This window comes from Siphateles boraxobius, unplaced genomic scaffold, assembly GCF_051911475.1.
Source record: "Siphateles boraxobius isolate OS27281-9 unplaced genomic scaffold, OSU_SipBor_1 30, whole genome shotgun sequence".
In the NCBI taxonomy this organism is placed as follows: Eukaryota; Metazoa; Chordata; class Actinopteri; order Cypriniformes; family Leuciscidae; genus Siphateles; species Siphateles boraxobius.
Genome location: NW_027508920.1, coordinates 7,739,227 through 7,758,185, shown reverse-complemented (window position 1 = coordinate 7,758,185; position 18,959 = coordinate 7,739,227). Strand labels below are relative to the sequence as shown.

At 35.2% G+C, this 18,959-nt stretch overlaps 1 protein-coding gene and 1 long non-coding RNA gene across 2 annotated transcripts in view; one reads left to right on the top strand and one right to left on the bottom strand.

Moving 5' to 3' along the window:
- mafa (MAF bZIP transcription factor a) overlaps nucleotides 1-18,959 on the top strand; it is a 186,081-nt gene that overhangs the window by 133,402 nt on the left and 33,720 nt on the right. The gene's annotated exons all lie outside the window — the stretch shown is intronic.
- On the bottom strand, nucleotides 6,314-9,477 carry LOC143757422 (uncharacterized). Its single transcript, XR_013210518.1, has 3 exons — nucleotides 9,316-9,477; nucleotides 8,294-8,356; nucleotides 6,314-8,041 (listed from the first exon to the last, which is right to left on the bottom strand). It is a non-coding gene; the product is annotated as an uncharacterized LOC143757422 (long non-coding RNA).

The window sequence follows — 18,959 nt, the reverse complement described above, 5'->3', positions numbered from 1 at the left end:
CTGAAGGGGAACAAACATCATGACAAAATGCATTTGAGCAAGATTGTTATTGCACTGGGAAAGAACTGGTTTAACCAATGTTTGTTGAAGTGCAGTGACAATAAATTGACTTGGTATATGTGTAACATCAGTAAATATGAGTCCCAGCAAGGTTTGTTCTGCTATTGTTTATTTACATCCAATTCAAAATCCAGAAATGTGAAAAAGGGTCGATAACACTCGAGTGTGGACTCTGAAGACGTTTCAAAATTCTTTCATTCTTTTTCTCAAGTCAAGTCCAGTCACCTTTATTTATATACCGCTTTGTACAATACAGATTGTTTCAAAGCAGTTTTACAGAGATAACATGAGTCAATGTAATGGTGTCAATGCAGTCAGATCAATAATACTGTTGAATACTAAATGTCCCCAACTTACTAAGCCAAAAGACAAAGGCGACCATCTGGATGAATTTAAATGTGACCCATGACAAGAAGATAATTATTAAATGTGTAGACAAATATTATTAATTAAATGTAATGATTTGTACCAAAAATGGAACAGATTTTATTTACATAATATATATATATATATATATATATATAATCAGTTCCATTTTTGGTATAAATCAATTAAATGACTCAATCATAAATTCTATTTCATTTATATTTGTTGCCACCTGGCAAACTGGCAAACCCAGGTTTTTCTGAGGATGTAGCAGACTTTGTTAGCAGTCTTTGTCATGCATAACAACCCTGGCATGTTTGGCATGTGAGCTCTGGTAATCTGGCATCTGATGCTGGCAAGGGCATGCAAATGAATGAGGGAAATGAGGGCGGTTTACTGCACTTCCCATTGTAATTTCACACCTGTCAACCCCTGTGAGAAGATCTCACCTTTACATGAGAGAACACAGTACACACTCTCACAGTGTATTTGGCTCAGGCCTCTTTTTTTAGTATTAAATAGCTCAACCCAAAGTAAAAATATGTCATCATTCACTCTGTCTGTCTGTCTGTCTGTCTGTCTGTCTGTCTGTCTATCTATCTATCTATCTATCTATCTATCTATCTATCTATCTATCTATCTATCTATCTATCTATCTATCCATCTATCTGTCTGTCTGTCTGTCTGTCTGTCTGTCTGTCCGTCTGTCTGTCTCTCTGTCTACCCACCTATGTGTGTGTCTGTCTATCACTTGCTTGTACATTTCTCTGTTATTTCAATTTTATTTCTAACTATTTATTCTATTAATAAAACGTTTCAGGTTTAGGATGCTCTCTTTTTTGTATGTATGTATGTATGTATGTATTTGATTTTACTCACGCAAATTACATTTTGTAAATTTGTAAAATTAATGAATTTGTTAAATGTCCAGATATTCCCAATCCAGAGCTGAATTAAAGTCATGCTGTCTGCTTCCATGTTCTCCGCTGTCAGACTGTAGTAACAAAGTGTGTGTGTGTGTGCGTGTGTGTGTGTGTGTGTGTGTGTGTACGTGTGTGTGTGTGTGTGTGTGTGTGTGTGTGTGTGTGTGTGTGTGTGTGTGTGTGTGTGTGTGTGTGTGTGTGTGTGTGTTTGTGTGTACGTGTGTGTGTGTGTGTTTGTTTGTTGGTGTGTGTGTGTGTGTGTGTGTGTGTGTGTGTGTGTGTGTGTGTGTGTGTGTGTGTGTGTGTGTGTGTGTGTGTGTGTGTGTGTGTGTGTGTGTGTGGCTCTTGGGAAGCTAAAAAAGCATTCTAAACCTGGCCCTGATCGGTTAGACTTTGGGAACGCATAGTAATGCATGGGGGATCAGTAAACACTCACTGAGGAATTACTTTGAAATTCAAAGAGCTCAAGGGAATGTAAAGTGTCATAGAAGAGCACAAACACACACTAACTTAAAAACATAAATATACACAGATAGGGATGCATTGTGCAGTAAAAAAATGTACTGTAATGTGTAATGCTATTTCATATTTTCAAAATAATTTTATTGGTGAATATATTGATTTAAAATTACATTCTTCTTTAAAAGACATTGATCTTGCTAAAGGAATGAGCCATAGACAGATTTTGAATTAGACACCAAACATATATTTACATTTACATTTATTCATTTAGCTGACGCTTTTATCCAAAGCGACTTACAATTGCTATGTCAGAGGTCGCATGCCTCTGGAGCAACTATGGGTTAAGTGTCTTGCTCAGGGACACATTGGTGTCTCACAGTGGATTCGAACCCGGGTCTCTCACACCAAAGGCATGTGTCTTAAATATATGTGTGTAAAATTCATGTTAATCAGCTGTTTCTCTAAAGTTCACCTCAGTTACAGTGGACATGCACATACCCTCAGATATATTGTGTTAATGTGTCTAATCTTGCGCTGTATTTAGCACATGCACACAGAAACAACCACGATATGTTTGTTTGCTTGTGTGACAAGATGTTACAGTCTGTAGTACCTCTACACAAGGTCATCTACACTACATAATGGTTGATCAAGCAAAAAGGTCATCACAATCCCAAATATCCAAAACATGTAAAACAAAATTACAACAGAAAAAAATGCATAAACTCCAGATTAATAAATTCCTTTTTGTAAATTACAAAGCATATTGTAATATATTATATTCAATACAAGTCATTATTACCATTCTGAATGTTAGAACAGTTGGATTTAGTTATGTACTCAGTAAATTCTTTGTCCTGAAGTAGAGGTCACAGACCAAGTCACACGAGGTGGGAGAGATAAACAGGACGAGCACTCACGTCCGCTGATCGCCCCCTGAAAGGTGTTTGGTATCGGACCTGACCATTTGGGACACTTTTACATGGACAGATCAAACTTCAGAAATGAAATCCAGCAGGTCACCTTTAGGATATTTATTTTTTTTTCTTCTTATTTGTGCATGTAAATTGAACCTGCCATGATGGGACGAAGTCTAAAATTAGCTTATGTGCTGTATATGAACATACAGCAGCTCTGCAAAAGAACAAAGAGAATGTCTGTAGTCTAGAGTCGGACGGCTTATGCTGTTTTACATAAATAAATAATAAAACAAAAAATAATATATAATGTTTAATATTCGATTAATATTTCAGTATAAAATACTTTAAGTATTTTTTCTCCATTTACTATTCTGAATGGAATACACAGTGGCCCCAAAATGTGGACGCTTACACCATACTTAAAAGTCGGAATATCATAGAAATTGATACTGTAATGAGGTATTGTGACAAGTGACATTTTTTAAAACATTTAAAAATAGCAATAGTTTATTTGAAAATAGAACAAGCACACATTTCAAGCTAAATATTTTACAGATACAAGTTTGTAACTTTAATTATTAAACATAATCATAAGAAACACTCTATCATCATTTGTTTGTGGATGTAACTTGGTTTGATATCTTTGTTACTTGCTGCAATGAAATTCATATATATATATATATATTTACGGTATATATGATGGCTTAATTTTACAGATATGTCCTGTAGCCTCTTTGCAAGAGTAAGTTGCACAAAAAAATAATTCTAAAGTATATTACTGTGCCTACTGCAAACCAAATAAGATCCTGCAATTAAGCAATGATTTGCATTCACAGACTTCTGATTTTTCCATACTGTTCAGATATGCAAAAAAAAAAAAAAAAAAAAGACAGAATATCTTCAAATGAACAGCTGCTTAACTCACTCAAGCATCAAGTATACCTTATCATGCCACAGTTGTGTAATCAAACACCTCTGTCACCGGTGGTGCATTTCTGAGGAACTCTAAGTGGCACTTGTTTGCACACAAGCGGCATTTGATGGTACAAAAACTGTTTGCACTTTGAGTGTCACCTTTAACTACACGTCTCACCGCTATTTGCATAATATCCGTCAAACAGTTGAGTGACTAACAAGTTGCATGTTTCGCAAAACCTTAAAGACCTAGGGCATCTTTTTTTTGCACTTCAGTCCTTCATATCTGTGCATGATAAGTGAGTTTCGGCCTCTTATGACACATTTATGCCAGTACGGCACAACCTGTGCCTGATTTTTGCAGATGGCAACAAAAAAACTTCTTATCGCAGCATTTGTTAGGAACAGAAAAGGATTTTTTTTTTCTTATGTGATTATGTGTTTGTTTATTTATTTTTCTGCTGAATGCAGCTGCTTGGACCCCTCCATGCAGAAACACCCAATATGGCTCCACGGCTGTACACAAGGCTGGGGGCCAATAGGGCCAATTTTTAGAGAAAGGCATCAGTAGAATATCACTTGCTATGCCCCCCCCCCCCCCCCCCCCCCCATTTAATTTCATCTTTTTCCTCTTTCTCCACCCCTGTGCACGTAGCGGTGTATGTTTACTGACATGAGCACTCAGGCAAGCTGGTAACAGCTCTCATAGTACAGCATCTGTTATTGAACAGTCAGTTGTATGCGCGGCACAGGAAAACTCGATTGGAATCTCAATAGTGTCACGACTGTGAGCCTAGCGTAATTCCCCATCACTATCATAGAGGAATGTACAGCATTCACGGAGTACCGCAGACTTGTCCCGATAAAAAACACCTGCCAGTCACAGCAACTCTCCCTGGTGATTGCTTTGCCGACAGTGCATAACAGCAGTAAGAATAGCAGCATCTTTCTTCTAAAGATTTATCTCTCTTATATTGTGTATAGCTGATTCGTTGTGTATTTATAAGTAGGTTACAGTATATTAAAATTAAAATGATCAAGATAAGGTAATTTTTATTTCTGATTTGATATACAGCACATAAAACGAGACATACATGCATTCTTGGAGTTCGATTGTGTATTCCCTTGGGGAAAAGAAGAGCCCTTAATTTTATTGAATGGGAGTTTGTACTGTATTTCAAATCTTAAAATTATATTTAAAAAAATGAACTTACAGATAATATTAATGAAAGAAAAGGCCACTTAAGTGTACTAAAAGAGAGAACACCTTCATGATTGTTTCTTAACACACTTAAGAACACTTTTAAAGAGTGCACTGTTTAATAATTAAAAATCATAATGCAGAAAGTGTTACTTTAGTGCATTTTTAATCATTGTTTTAATACTTTTCGTTGTGCTTTAAAGAAGTACACTTATTTTGATGTGTTGACTATTATACTAAAGCACATACAAAGAACCTGATTATAATTTTAACTGTGGTGTTCATATTATATTTAACGATAATATATTTTAGATGTACTAAATTGCAACTTTATCATCACAAATATGTAAATATTAATATATTTAAATACATGACTTAGAACTTGAGAAATGTCATTGAAGTGCATTTTAGTTTAACATAAATGCTTGTCAGGACATTCGGCAGTACACCATATTGCAAATAATTAAGTAAGTATAGTGCAAATTAGCATCCGATAACATTACATTCATTTCACACTTAATTATATTATATTATTTCCACATTAAGTATTATTTCTCTTCACAAGGTTTTACCTTTCAGAAATGTTCACAAATAAATGCAAGCCATTTTCATGCAAGCCAGCTGTTTCAAAAATAAACAACAACAGTACACTTATAAATGGGTCATTTATTTATGAATTACTGTAACAAACAGATACAATAACACGTATGGATTTAAATAAGGGAAGTTTTCACATGTGAAAATAGTGGCCCCCAAAAAGTATTTAGACATTTCATTAAGACAATTTCATTAATTGTCATTGCATTAGACAAAAAAAAAAAAAAACCTGCACAAACAATTTTCAGAACAAACTTCATTTTACTGAGCCATTTTTGCAAGAACTTTCAACCATGAATTTTAGTGGTTTTCCTTCAAGTTCACGTTGTTGGCCGAGCAGAGTAACCACAAGTGTAGTACATATATAGCTATGCTATCAGTTCACTCTATATAAGTCTATTTATTAACTTGTTGTGAAATGGTTTTGCTCAAAAAACACATTTATATTGTTTTAAATAAATGCCACTTGGTTTCATAATGTTAATGCCTAATGGCCTACGTTTCTACTTACTTCTTGGAGTCACTGTATGTAGATCATGTGCATGTGTGAATTCCATATGTGAACTACATGTGCATTTTTACTTTATTGGAGGTTTTAATAACTATATTGCTGAGATTTTTTGAATCTTCTACGGTACCATGGGAATCTATTTGCTGTTCTACAGCATCCCTTACTTGTTGATACCTTATCGAGAATAAAACAGTATAGATTAATACATAACCTAATTTAATTATTCATTCTACAGTCACCCTCTTTCATTCTTGGTCAATTGCTATTAATCATTCTATTGCTGATAATCAAAAAAGATTAATCAGAGCTATTGCAACACACTATAATCAATCTAAATAAACAAAACATAAATCTGATATTGTTGTTCAAACACTTTTAATAACATACGTCTGAATATTGCTGTGTGCACTGGAGTGATTTATTGGTAAAAAAAAAAAAAACCCTGCTATCAGCCTCACATAAGGAAGCAAATGCTGGTGGTCTGCCAATAATCCCATTAACAGCATTGTTCAAACTCATTACGCATCCTGAAACAAAATAATAATCACAAATCTACAAAGTCGAAATCCCTCTGAATAATGTTGTCAGTTATTAAGTTATCTTCTTCCGTCATTAATCAAAATGTAAGGTGCTTTTGGACGGCACACTGTACTCCACGTTTTTAACATTTGCCAAGTGAATTATGAATGCAGGGAGGTGCTGGTGCTAAACTGATCTATGCTGAAGCTTCAGTTCATTCACTTAAAAAAAATGACATGGACAGCAGCCCAGGATTGCACCTCATATTCTCAGTGTCTTAAAAACAGTCTTTAAGCCCCATTTAGATGAACAAATATCAAGGTGATTTGTTTGAAAGAGCTTAAATAAAAATAATAATGATCTTTAATGTTTTATACTTTAAAAAAATGGAATTAAAATAACACAACCTCATAAAAATGTAAAGGTCATTATGTCAGGCATTGAAAAAGCAGCAATGATCATCTACACCAAAATACTTATACTGTAATGTTTTTTTAAGGAACATATTTGTTTTCAATTTTCATTAAGCAAAATAAACAAACAATTAAATGCATACATACATACATGCAAACATAAACAACTATTGTTAAGAATGAGCAAGTGTATCCAAGTGTTTGACCTGTGATGTATATGAGATAACATAAGTTGGAATCTCACCACTCCACTCAAATCCATGTCTTGGTTTTATACAAACTTTTGTCCTTTCTGTCTTCTACTCAAAGACCTATCCATAAACCCTTCAAGCCTCAAAACATCTGTGAAAGAGATGATTTTTGGGGCGGTGCATGAACTTATCAGCGCTAGTTATTTCTTACTCTTCCAGGATTTCACAGGAGAATAATAGTAATGAAGACTTAGGACGTTTTGACTTGACTTGAATGAAAATTAATATACTCTGTCAGATTGAGCAATGTTGAAAGTGGGTTTCTGATTTGAATGCTGGTGATTTGCATAACTTGAGAATAACGTCTTTCCCAATATCTATTTATGTATTCTCCTTTACTTCTCCTTTCATTTCCTATAAGGACAAGCCAAAAATTACACTCCTTGGTTTCTTTAGTTCCCTAACAATTACTGGCAAACACTTTAACAACTTCACAAAGTCTAAATGTGAAGTTACATTTCAAATGTAATATTCCTGTAAATATAGCTAAATATATTTGGTCTTTAACCGTTGTATTTCAGGGAAATAACTTGCATTGAAAAGGCTTAAATTGTGCGTTGTTTGGACATTATAAAGTATAGTTGACTAAAAGTTTTATAGCAGGTAAACAGATGACAAAAAGCTTACTCAGACACACATCTCCCAGTCTTTCCTGAGGACATAAGGATTGTGTGTGTGTGTGTGTGTGTGTGTGTGTGTGTGTGTGTGTGTGTGTGTGTGTGTGTGTGTGTGTGTGTGTGTGTGTGTGTGTGTGTTTGAAGTGCATATGGAAAGGATCATTAGGAGGAGTGGTGAATCGTTTGGTATAAATCGAGTCATTAGGTATCCATTTGTGGCAGAGTAGCTTCCATATGACAGAGTGGGGTGGCAGGTCCTCTCTCTCTATGCCAGACGGCTTCTGTTCTGCACTCACATAAACAGACAAACAGATTGGCTCGTTTGCATTTCTCTGCTGGGAGACAGTTTGGTAACAGTTTATAGAAAACCGTTAACTTTTACTCTAACTTTGACCATATTTCACACATTCTGCTTTAAATTGTATGTTGATATGGGTTTCATATGCACTTTTGTGAGTTTTGAGTATTCAAAGAAGAAAATGCATTAATATAATTTTAGTAAATCTATTTTACTCCTGCAAAGTCATAAAAAGCATACCATCAAAACATTTTAGATGTCCATGAGACGTCAAATTGTCCATGAGACACAAGCAGAACAAATCTATGAATAAAAAATGTAATACGATATCACTCAAAAGTCACCTTTTAAGAGTCACACGTTTTCCACTTTAGTACAATAAACAATACTATACAATTACAACAAAAAAAACTAAATGGAAGCATGCAAAATATAAATAATAATACAAAAAAATCCTTATATCTTATATTAGGTATTCTCTCAGCCATCTAGAGGTGCATTCTGGGATACCTTTATTAAAAGTTTATAAAAGTAGTGAAGTATGCAGTATGCTTGAGACTTGTAATTAATTAAATATTTGTTAATACATTTGTTACGCTGACAATTGATTATTGTTTATAACATATATTTTGAGTTTGAAATGCACTAGTAGTTGACTGTAAACTGAGCATAATATAGTTTTGAAACATTTATGCCCGGTTTCACATACAAGGCTTAAGCCTAGTCTCAGACTGAGGGTAAGTTTACACGACAATAATATGCTTATTGTCAAATTGTCAAAACGCTCCCCATTCACACAGATCCGCGAAAGTGCTGCTAGGCCATTAGATGGCGATGAAACACTATAGACTGAACACGTTATACGCATGTGCATGACGTCATCGTATTCAGAGATTCGCGTTTGCACGGAGACCGTTTTCAAAAATGTGCGTTTTCAGGCACCCAAAACACCGTTGTCGTGCAAACTAACGGAAAAAAATTGAACATTTTTAGTTCCAAACAGTGTTGTGTAAACAGACCCTCAAATGCATGTTTGAGCTGTCTTATCTAAAAGATGCACCCCAATGGGTTTTTTTTAAACTCCCTTAAGCACGTTAATAAAAGCTTCATTAATCCCCTAATTGAACTAGGACCTACTTCTGGCTTAATCCAAGCCCTGTCTGTGAAACCAGACCTTAGTGTTGTATATCGCATACTGCTTCATACGCTTTTAAATACTAGCAGTGCACTAGCATTACATTCTGTTCATAGACACTACTCACACACTTCATGCTGAAATTCATCTTCTGCTCTCTATTTTGGTCCATTAGCGGAGGCAGAGCAACCACTCAACTGATGATGAAATGACATTAATTATGACTGCAGACAGAAATAAGCACTTATAGACAATCATGCTGTCAGCAATACAATATCAGCCCTCTCGTGGCCACAGGCACATTCAGTTTATTTTATACCACCACGTCAGTTTGACCACCATTCACACCATGCGTCATAATGTGCAGTTCATGGAAAAATCTAATTTGAGGCTGTATTAGGTTGCCGAAAGGACCTGTGGCTGCACGTGCGCGTGTACTTCCATACATCTGTGCCCCTGGGCGCCCCCCATATTCGCTTGGTTTTGCCTGACTCTGTCACGCGTTGGCTGTAGATGTGTGAGATAGCGGAGTGCATCGACAGTAAGATAATTACCCGCCAATCACCAGATTTGGATAGATGGTGTGAGAGAGAAAAAGAGTGGAGGTGACTGACAAGCCAATAACTTACACCCATAATGACAAGTGCACAGACACCGCTGCACAGCTGCAGTTTAACACGCCGTTCTGCTCTAACAGAGCATGGATGTGTGTTTGTTTGCTGAACACTTTACTGTGTCAAAGCAGCGTCTGTTCCGATATCACCTCTTGACGGTGAAACAGAAAGGCTGTGAGAGAAGCGTTTGGCTGTATATCAAAACGCCCCACTTGAATGTTGTGCTGAGAGTCCAAGCATATGTTTTTTATTACTATTTTATTATTATATATTAAAATACCAAATCCAGGTTCAAGAACTCAAGATCTGTTTTCTTTGAGAGGTGGGGCAATCTTGTTTCTTCTTTTTTGTGTTTGTGTGTGAGTGTGTTTTTATACAATGTGAAAGACAGCCCTTCTTTGAGGTTCTTACAATGTTTAAAAATACCAAAGTCCTAGGCACACACTGATAATAACCAGATGTTATCAACAGTGCTTTCTTTGCTTTGTGTAATACTGTTTAAATATTATTCACACACTTAACACAGTTAAGAACTATTTAGGGATAGAGAGAAAATAATTCACAGAGACATTAAGTGCTCATTTTCATGTCTAGAACTTGGGTGGAACAAATTATGTCCTGTTCATGCTGGGTAAACTTTCATGGTCTCTGTAGAAAGATTTGACCAGAGAAAAACAACAAGGGTGGCCCACACAGACCTCCTGGTTTAAACTGAAGCTAAATTAAATGTGTATCTAAACAGTTCCTTCTACAGATATCTCCAGGTGTCCACAATAGTGCTGTTCTGCTTTACATTCCATTCATGATGTTTTGATAAGACTAATTGTAAAATTTGATCACCTAATTTACTCACCTTCAAGTTGTTCCAAACTTGTATGAATTTCTTTCTTATGCTGAACACACACGAATTTTCAAGTATTTTGTAGAATGTGGGTAACCAAACAGTATAGCCATTGTATACCGTCAACCACATTCTTCAAAATGTTTTTGTTTAGCAGAAGAAAAAAATTCAATACAGGTTTAGAACAACTGGTGCTCTTTGCATGTCAGTCAAAAATGACATTCGATAAATTTTTCATATAATATTTTGTATTTTATGGTACTGAATTATATTTACGCTGTATTTAGAATCCATTTATTCACTTTTTGACCATTAACCTGAAAATTACATTTCAAGCTTAAATTGTTGTAAATCTTGAATGCTTTAAAGCACAGATTTAAGATCTCTTTTCAAAGATGACACTTGGGAGATTATTGCTGACGTGAAAAGGTTTAAAAAAAGTGAACTTAAAATAAGTTACAGAATTGTACGTTTATTGTTATTAAAAATGCACAAAAATACTATTATTATTTTTTTTAACATGTTTTACTCTAAAACTGCAAGAAACTCAAAGCCCTGAATCTAAACCTAAATCTAAATCTAAGTTGTGTTCCAAATTTGAGCTTGATATCTCAAAAATGAGCTTTTTAGTAAGATTTTGTTTGACCGCAGTACCAAATGTTCTCACCAGGTGAAATTTATCTCCCATACATAATTTCCAATGCGGTCATTTTTGAAAACCTTTAACAAGTTTCGTATTCAGTCAAAAATGACAGAAGAGCACCAGAGGGTTGAGGGTGAGTGATGACAAAATGCTAATTTTTGTCTGAATAATCCCTTTAAGGGTGTTGTTTCTTCAACTATTATGTGAAAATTATCTGTATTATTATCACAACCAACAAGTATTATTAAATTATTCAAAATTAGTAAAGTTATCAAAGATTACTGTACTGACAGCAGTGGCAGTAAAGCACATGCTTGTGCACATGAGTGACATTAGGTTCAGGGGGAAAATAATAATAATAATCCTAAATATAGAATTATCCTATGATGCATGTACTGTATATACACCATTGGCCATTGTTAGTGGTAAAAAAAAAAGTTTAACTAATAAATTTAAAAAGTGAATTTAAATTCTCAACATAGGGAGACTTTAAAAGAGTTTAATCTTAGTCCACATGATCAGTCATTGAAAAGACACCCTTAGAACTCTTTTCTCACTTTGTTCCTTTAAAAATCATTCTAAGAATAATTGCATCACACAGAACGAAAAGCAAGATCTTGTAAGAAAGAGAACATCTCGAGATGAGCATTTGATGGAGGAACAGATGGCTGTTAGCACAACTCTCTCTGCTTATTTTACTGGTGTTCACTGGTTGACTGATGTTAAGCGTCCACAGCCAAACCGTCCACAGACAGTTTTACTAAGAGAAATAAGAAAAATAGAGAGAATGTACAAGGGAAAGTAGAAGTGTTGCAGCAGATGAGAAAGAAAAAGCTGTGTCAAAATATTTACACAAATTATCAAAAACTTTATCTCTTTCTTTTATCCAAGCTTTAGGGTCAGCTATTGTCATCACAATAACTAGATTTTCTAAAGAAAATGTCATGCTTGCCACAACATTTTTAGTTTTGCCAGGCACATATTACTTTTCTGTTGATGTTGTTTTTTAGGGTTAGGACATTTTCTGTCCTGAGTTGTCGCTAGGTCTTCTCTCATTTATTTTGTTATATATATATATATCGTCGCTGCCCGATGAAACTCACGTATGTCCAAAACGGTTACTTTTCAGGAAGTGAAAAAAACAGTAATTTCAAAAGCAGTTGAACGTAGCGTTCCATACTTGGTATAGCATCTTTAAATGTAAGTGTAATGATATAATCCACATTTGACGAAAATCGAGTTTAAATGGACATACGTGCATTTTTTACAGTAACGGTGGTCGATACGCGTTCTTCCGATCATTAATTAGAATGACCAAGTCGCGTTTCATATTGACAGATGAATAGGCTACGCTCAGTTTATTAAATAGCCTAGGTATCAGTTTATTAAATACGCTCAGTTTATTAAATAGCCTACGTCTCAGTTTATTAAATACGCTCAGTTTATTAAATGTCTCTTGCAAACTATGAAGGGACAATGAATCAATACACTGACATGGCAATGCTAGACTGATACTTTGTTTGCACAGTCCTACCGTAATTTTGTGAATATATAATAAACTTGTGAACAGTTGTCAAAAACAAAAATTTGCTGATACTTTACCTCACAGTGTTATTCGGCTATCCAATGCTGAGCTTCCAGAGACACTTAAGATGAAACTTCATGAGACCGGCGAGATGTCTCCACAGGGTGGGAGATACGCGGCGTGATTGACAGCTTTGACACCAAATGGATATACGTGAAAATCAGATGACATGATTTCACAACTTTTCATTGGTCATTTAGATAACGTGAAGCATACTGTATACGTAAATGAACCTGGACATTCTATCTGTCGAAAAATCTCAAAATCGGCAAAATGGACATACGTGGTTTTCATCGGACTGGGAAAAACATTTTGTGTTACAACTTTAAAATTATGGAAGCCATAAAAGGCCATGCATTATTATAGTATTATTAAGTGGTGGTAATAAGAAAGCAAGACAGACAATAAATAATAAGGCAAGGCCTCTTAGGGCTTCTGTATCAAATTGTCTAAGCCCTGCCATAAAACAGTGAAAAAGAACTGACCATGAGAGTAAAACTTTCAAGAGAAAAGAGAAAGCCCAGTTTTTTGTCATTCTGACAGCTGTTAATTTAGAAAGAACAACTTTATTGAGTCCAGATGGCTGCAGTTAGCAGGAGAGAGAACAGAATATTCCTACTTCAGTGTGAGCGAATGTGCAAACTAGAATTCAAATAGTCGTTCACTCAACATTCTTACCAGTGTGATTAGTTCTGAGGTATATTACCGTATAATTACACAGGTAGACTGTTGATCATGGAGCATGTAATGAGACATGTTTAAGCATTGATTAGCATCTCATGTAAAAAAGCCTTTCAGTTTCTAAAGATCCAGAAAAAAAGCCCCTAGTGCATTGATATCTAAACAGTGCTCAAGAATTAACACCATCTAACCACATGACGCTCCACCTACAGTACATTGGTTTACATAGCTTTACTTCTCTTGAAGCTTGACGCAAAACAAACTTTTTTTTTTTTTTTTGTATTTTAATACAGCAGCTCATAAAGAATGAGCAATACTAAGCTGTGTTATACATTTTACTGTTAAGGTGGGCTGGATGATAGTGACAGAAAATATTGGGTGGACCATAGCGTGACACATATTGCACAATACTTAATTGGATTACAAAGACATGCATGACTTTAAAAAAAAAAAATCTGTTTTTCTGACCATTGACCTATAGGGCCCTATTTTGCACCCGCGCAAAGCGGACTTTTCCCTCCACAGACACACGTTGGTTAACTAAGAAATACACTTGCTCTCCCCGGGGCGGTTCAGCGCAAAGAGGATCCGTGTTACGGCGCAAACTTTTAGATTTGCGCCAGGCGCAAGAGGCATTTATCCCGCCGGGAAAATAGCAACAGCGCCGGGATCCGCCCACAAAGTTACTTGCGCTTTGCGCTTTGCCACTTGCGTTTCAGATCGTTAAAATAGGGCCCATAATGTTTAGCGTATATATATATATTCATACATATATTCCCACCTACACACACACACACACACACACACACACACACACACACACACACACACACACACACAAAATATTGGCAACTTCAAAAACACTTTCATCAAAATTAGAGATTTATGCTGTTTCAGTTTATTAAATAATTAACGCAATTCATGAATGTTAATGTATAACTAAATATTGGTGTGACGATACATATCCAGGATCAAGTAATTTGTCTGTCTGCACTGAAAGAGAAACTGCTGCATTATGTGACATTAAATACAGCCAGTAAGAAAATATTTAATGTTTAACGTACAGACATAGCGATAACTTTTGAACCAATGGCTGCATCTGAAATTGCATACTTTCCTATATAGTATGCAAAAAAAACAGTATGTGACAAAAGAAGTATGTCCACATACACAGGACTCAGAGTAGGCAAAAAGTACCCGGATGGCCTTCTACTTTCTAATGATGCAGCAAAGACGAAGCAGAGAGATAATCCAAATGCAGCTAATTTAATAAAATAACAGGTGAAACAAAGGACCACGGCACTCAGGACAGGAACACTGAAGCGACAACAACGACCGACAAACCACAACTGAAACACAGAGGTATAAATAGACAGGCAAACAAGCTAAACAAGATAACAAGGGGGCGTGGCTAATCAGAAACACATGGGAACAATGATCAGAATATTAACAAGACAAATGGCAAACAGGGAATCACATGACAGACAAGAACAAGGAACAAGACACAAAACCCACACCGTGACATACTTACTGCGAGATTTTGAAGTGTGCATACAATGGACATTTTAGTATCCCATGAGGCCACGGGAGAGGATTTGTGAATGGCAGTGAAGCGACGCAACTGACACTGGTAGGTCAAGTCATAGTGACAGCATGGCAAATGTAGTACGTCCAGATTACACTCTAACTACACACACTCATACTATATAGAGCGTACATTTTTAGCAGTTGTGAAGTAATTACTTATTCAAAATAAGTACTTACTCTAGAGAGTATGCCATTTTGGATGCAGCCAGTGAAATGTAAACTGTGGGTGGGGCTACTCAGTATATTGTACTAGAAACCAAGTAACCATTAAAATGTGTATACTTGTTTCAATACTTGTCATAGTCCAGCCCGATCTCATGAAAGTGCGTATCTATACAACGAATGTCATGTCTTGTTCCATTTATTCAAATGTATTTTTTGAGTGCATATGCTATGCAGTTTTCGTGTGCATATGATACACACTTTATGGTGTGTAATACGCACGCAACTCCCCACCCCTAATCCTAACCAGGGGTTTTTCAGTGCATAGCATATGCACGCAAAAAACATTTTGGGCGTATAAAATGGCACGAGAAGTAACATTGGTGGTATAGATTTTCATGAGATTGTGTTGCGCAGTCCTAGCCGGTTAGGACCAAAAATCTGATTAAATTAGAGGAGAATGTCGCTCATTGAAAGGACAATGATTTTTTATTATTTATTTATTTTTTGATGTGCATGAAAACATTTCTTTTATATTAGGATTTACTAGCAAAAATGTATATCATTTTAACCTAAGTTTAGAAATTCTCCAGCTCAGCTGAATCTGTTTGATTGTCATTTACTGGATGTTTTTACAGTAACCCTTTACCGTCAGTAGAGTTGATTTTTTGGGTTTTACCCTTTGACCGCTGAGGTCAGGATTGCATGTCGGGCAGCAGTGTTTCTTTGACAGGGGTTGTTGCTGAGAGACTGAATCTGTCTCCCCTCTCCACCTAACACTAACACGCGTTCACTCTGCCCTTTCCTCTCTCCCTGCCAGTGCGATTACAGTGAGTACTCAATGAGCTCAGAGAAGCATGAATGTTTCATTACAGCCACACACTACTGTCTTCCCTTCAAGGGTTAGCCTTACACACACTTTTTGTCTTTTCCCTCTTTATCTGTCGCTCTCTACGTCTTTTTTTTTCTTCATATAGTCCTTCGAGTCACTTTTTTTCCTCTTTGATTTCTGCTGCTGTTTTGGTGATATATGTTTCAAAAATATGGTGAATAAACACACCTAAGAATGTTTTTAATTTTTTCTTCCTTCCTTCAAATTTCTATAAATTTACATTACATTTTATTCATTTGGCATATTCCTTTGGGAATCAAACTCATGACTTTGGTTGTTCCTAGCACCATTTTCTACCAGTTGAGCTGTAGGAACACCTCTGCACATTTTCCTGTGCTCCTTACCTGGGATTCTGTGATCCCAATTCCTATTTAATTTAATCCTAATCGACTGAAATGTGTTAAAAGTTTACAAATGCCAGTTTGTGACAGTTAATTATTAATAGCATGTGGCATGTTTTATATGTTATATAAAAAAGGCTCAAAACAAACTCTTTAAATTGCAGCTATTTATGTATTAACTAAATAGCCAGATACTACTAAATACTGACTGAGGCTTTGTAGTAAACTTTTTAGTTTCAGTTGCTTGATGGTCCCAAATTGAAATGCTCTCTTCTTCTCTTTAGAAATTCATTAAGATTTCAATAAAAAAAAGGTACACCAAAGTTACATAAAATGGCACATCTTACTATGACGATAAATGTATCATAAAATGTTTGCATTTATAATAAGAATAAATTATAAATAATTATAAACAATAAATGCATAAATAGTAATCTATAATAACACATTCATAATACTGGGGAAAAATAAAACTTTAAAAAATGCGCTGTATCTAAAATAAGACACATACTTCACAAGAAAATGTACTTCATTTAAATGCATTTTTTTGGTAACACTTATTTTAGAGTGTCCTCGTTACATATACTACATACATACTATAATAAAAAAACATTAAATTATGCATATCGTCAACCTAAACCAAACCTTATTCTAAACCCTAACCATATAGTAAATACATATTGTTAATTAATATTACTCAGTAGTATTTTCAGTGTGATTACATTGTAACAAGGGCACTTTAAAATAGTGGGTTGCACTTTATTTTAAGGTGTCGTGTTACAGTGTAATTATACATTTAAGTACTGAGTAATACAATAATAATAATAAACAACATGTACTTAGGGTTAGCATTGAGGGTTTGGTTTAGGGTTATTTGCATGAAATTTTGCATAATTTATAGTGATTACTACAGTAACTACATGCAACGTGTAATAACACTGTAAATAGTGTTCCCAAATGTTTATATTAAAGTGAAAAATATTACTTAATAATACTACATTTCTGTATAGTTCAACAATATCTTTATTTAATTAACAGAGCAAACAAACAAACAAAAAATGTTCAACAAACAAACATTATTATAAGTAATAATGCCACATATTCACTTTTTACAGCGCAATCGGATTAAATTCAGTGTAGTTCATACATTTTTACACAAGGTTATGTAACTATATTAACATGACATTTAGTGTTTCCTTGATGAGAATTGTTTTTCACTTACAGATACAAATGGTCGGATCGTAGCTGAATCATACGTGACTCATGTCCACTGACACATTTACTAGAATCTAACATGGAAAATGGAGTGAACTTAGTTTCATTATGAAATACATAAACTGTGACAAAGAAACCTTTGAACTCATCCTTATAATGTGGTCATATATATTTATCTTGAGTTATTTTCACAAATAAATAGTTACAAAATACAGTAAGATTCAACAAAATATTATTTTCAGTCTTTATTTGTTTGTTTCCTAAGTATATGGATTGCAAAGGCAAACCAGCAGTTATTATGGACAATTCTTTAAATAGCAGGATCTAATTGGGCAATCCTTGTCTCTAAAAGCAACAGTAACAGGCTGTGTGGATCAGGAACAGAAGTAGACGTCTCGAAAGCCTGACTTTTAAAATACCACGAAAGCAGGAAGTATAAGAAAATATTTGCAAGGTTCCTCCTTTCCCAAACAGCTTTTCTTGAAACTGTCCATACTGTCTCCATGCAAGTATCAATTCGGCTACAGCACAAACTCCTGTAATAAATGTTCAAATAAATGTCAGGGTACTGTACATTAATGCATGCACACTCTCAAACCACCCAAAATGTCTTTCTTCAAAGCTCAAGTGAAGTGCGTGCTGCATTCTCTCTCTCTCTCTTTTTTGTTATTTTCAAATAAGGGGAGATGTTCTTTCGAAATTCATTGAACTAAGACATTAGAAGAAAGTCTGAAGTTGTAAGGGCTTCAGGAGCTCTTTACGCACACACATCAGTCTACCGACAGAGCAGACTTAAAGCTTCACCCAGAAAGTGCTGCAAAAGTGTCATTTCGGAATTTAACAAGGTCATTTCGGAATTTTCCAGACACCTCAATTCTTTTGTTCCATTGAACGTCCTGCTACTTCCTTTCGATTTCATTTATTTTGGTTGCAAAGTTCCGACCTGACGATATTTTCAGCACTTGTCTGTTCAGTGGTGCAAAATGCAAACCCCAAGTACTTGGTTTTTGTAAACCATTTACAGACAACAAGCAATTACTTCTGCTAACACATTCAAAATATGTGGTTTCACGTTATAATTTATGCCTCTTTTTTATTTACTTAGTGTAGTTCATTTTAGTTTGTACTACCAAAGTGTTTGAAACTATCTATTTGCATTGGAGGTGTAGTGCATCCGTTTATGTTGACAGGGACTGTCCCTTCTAACAGT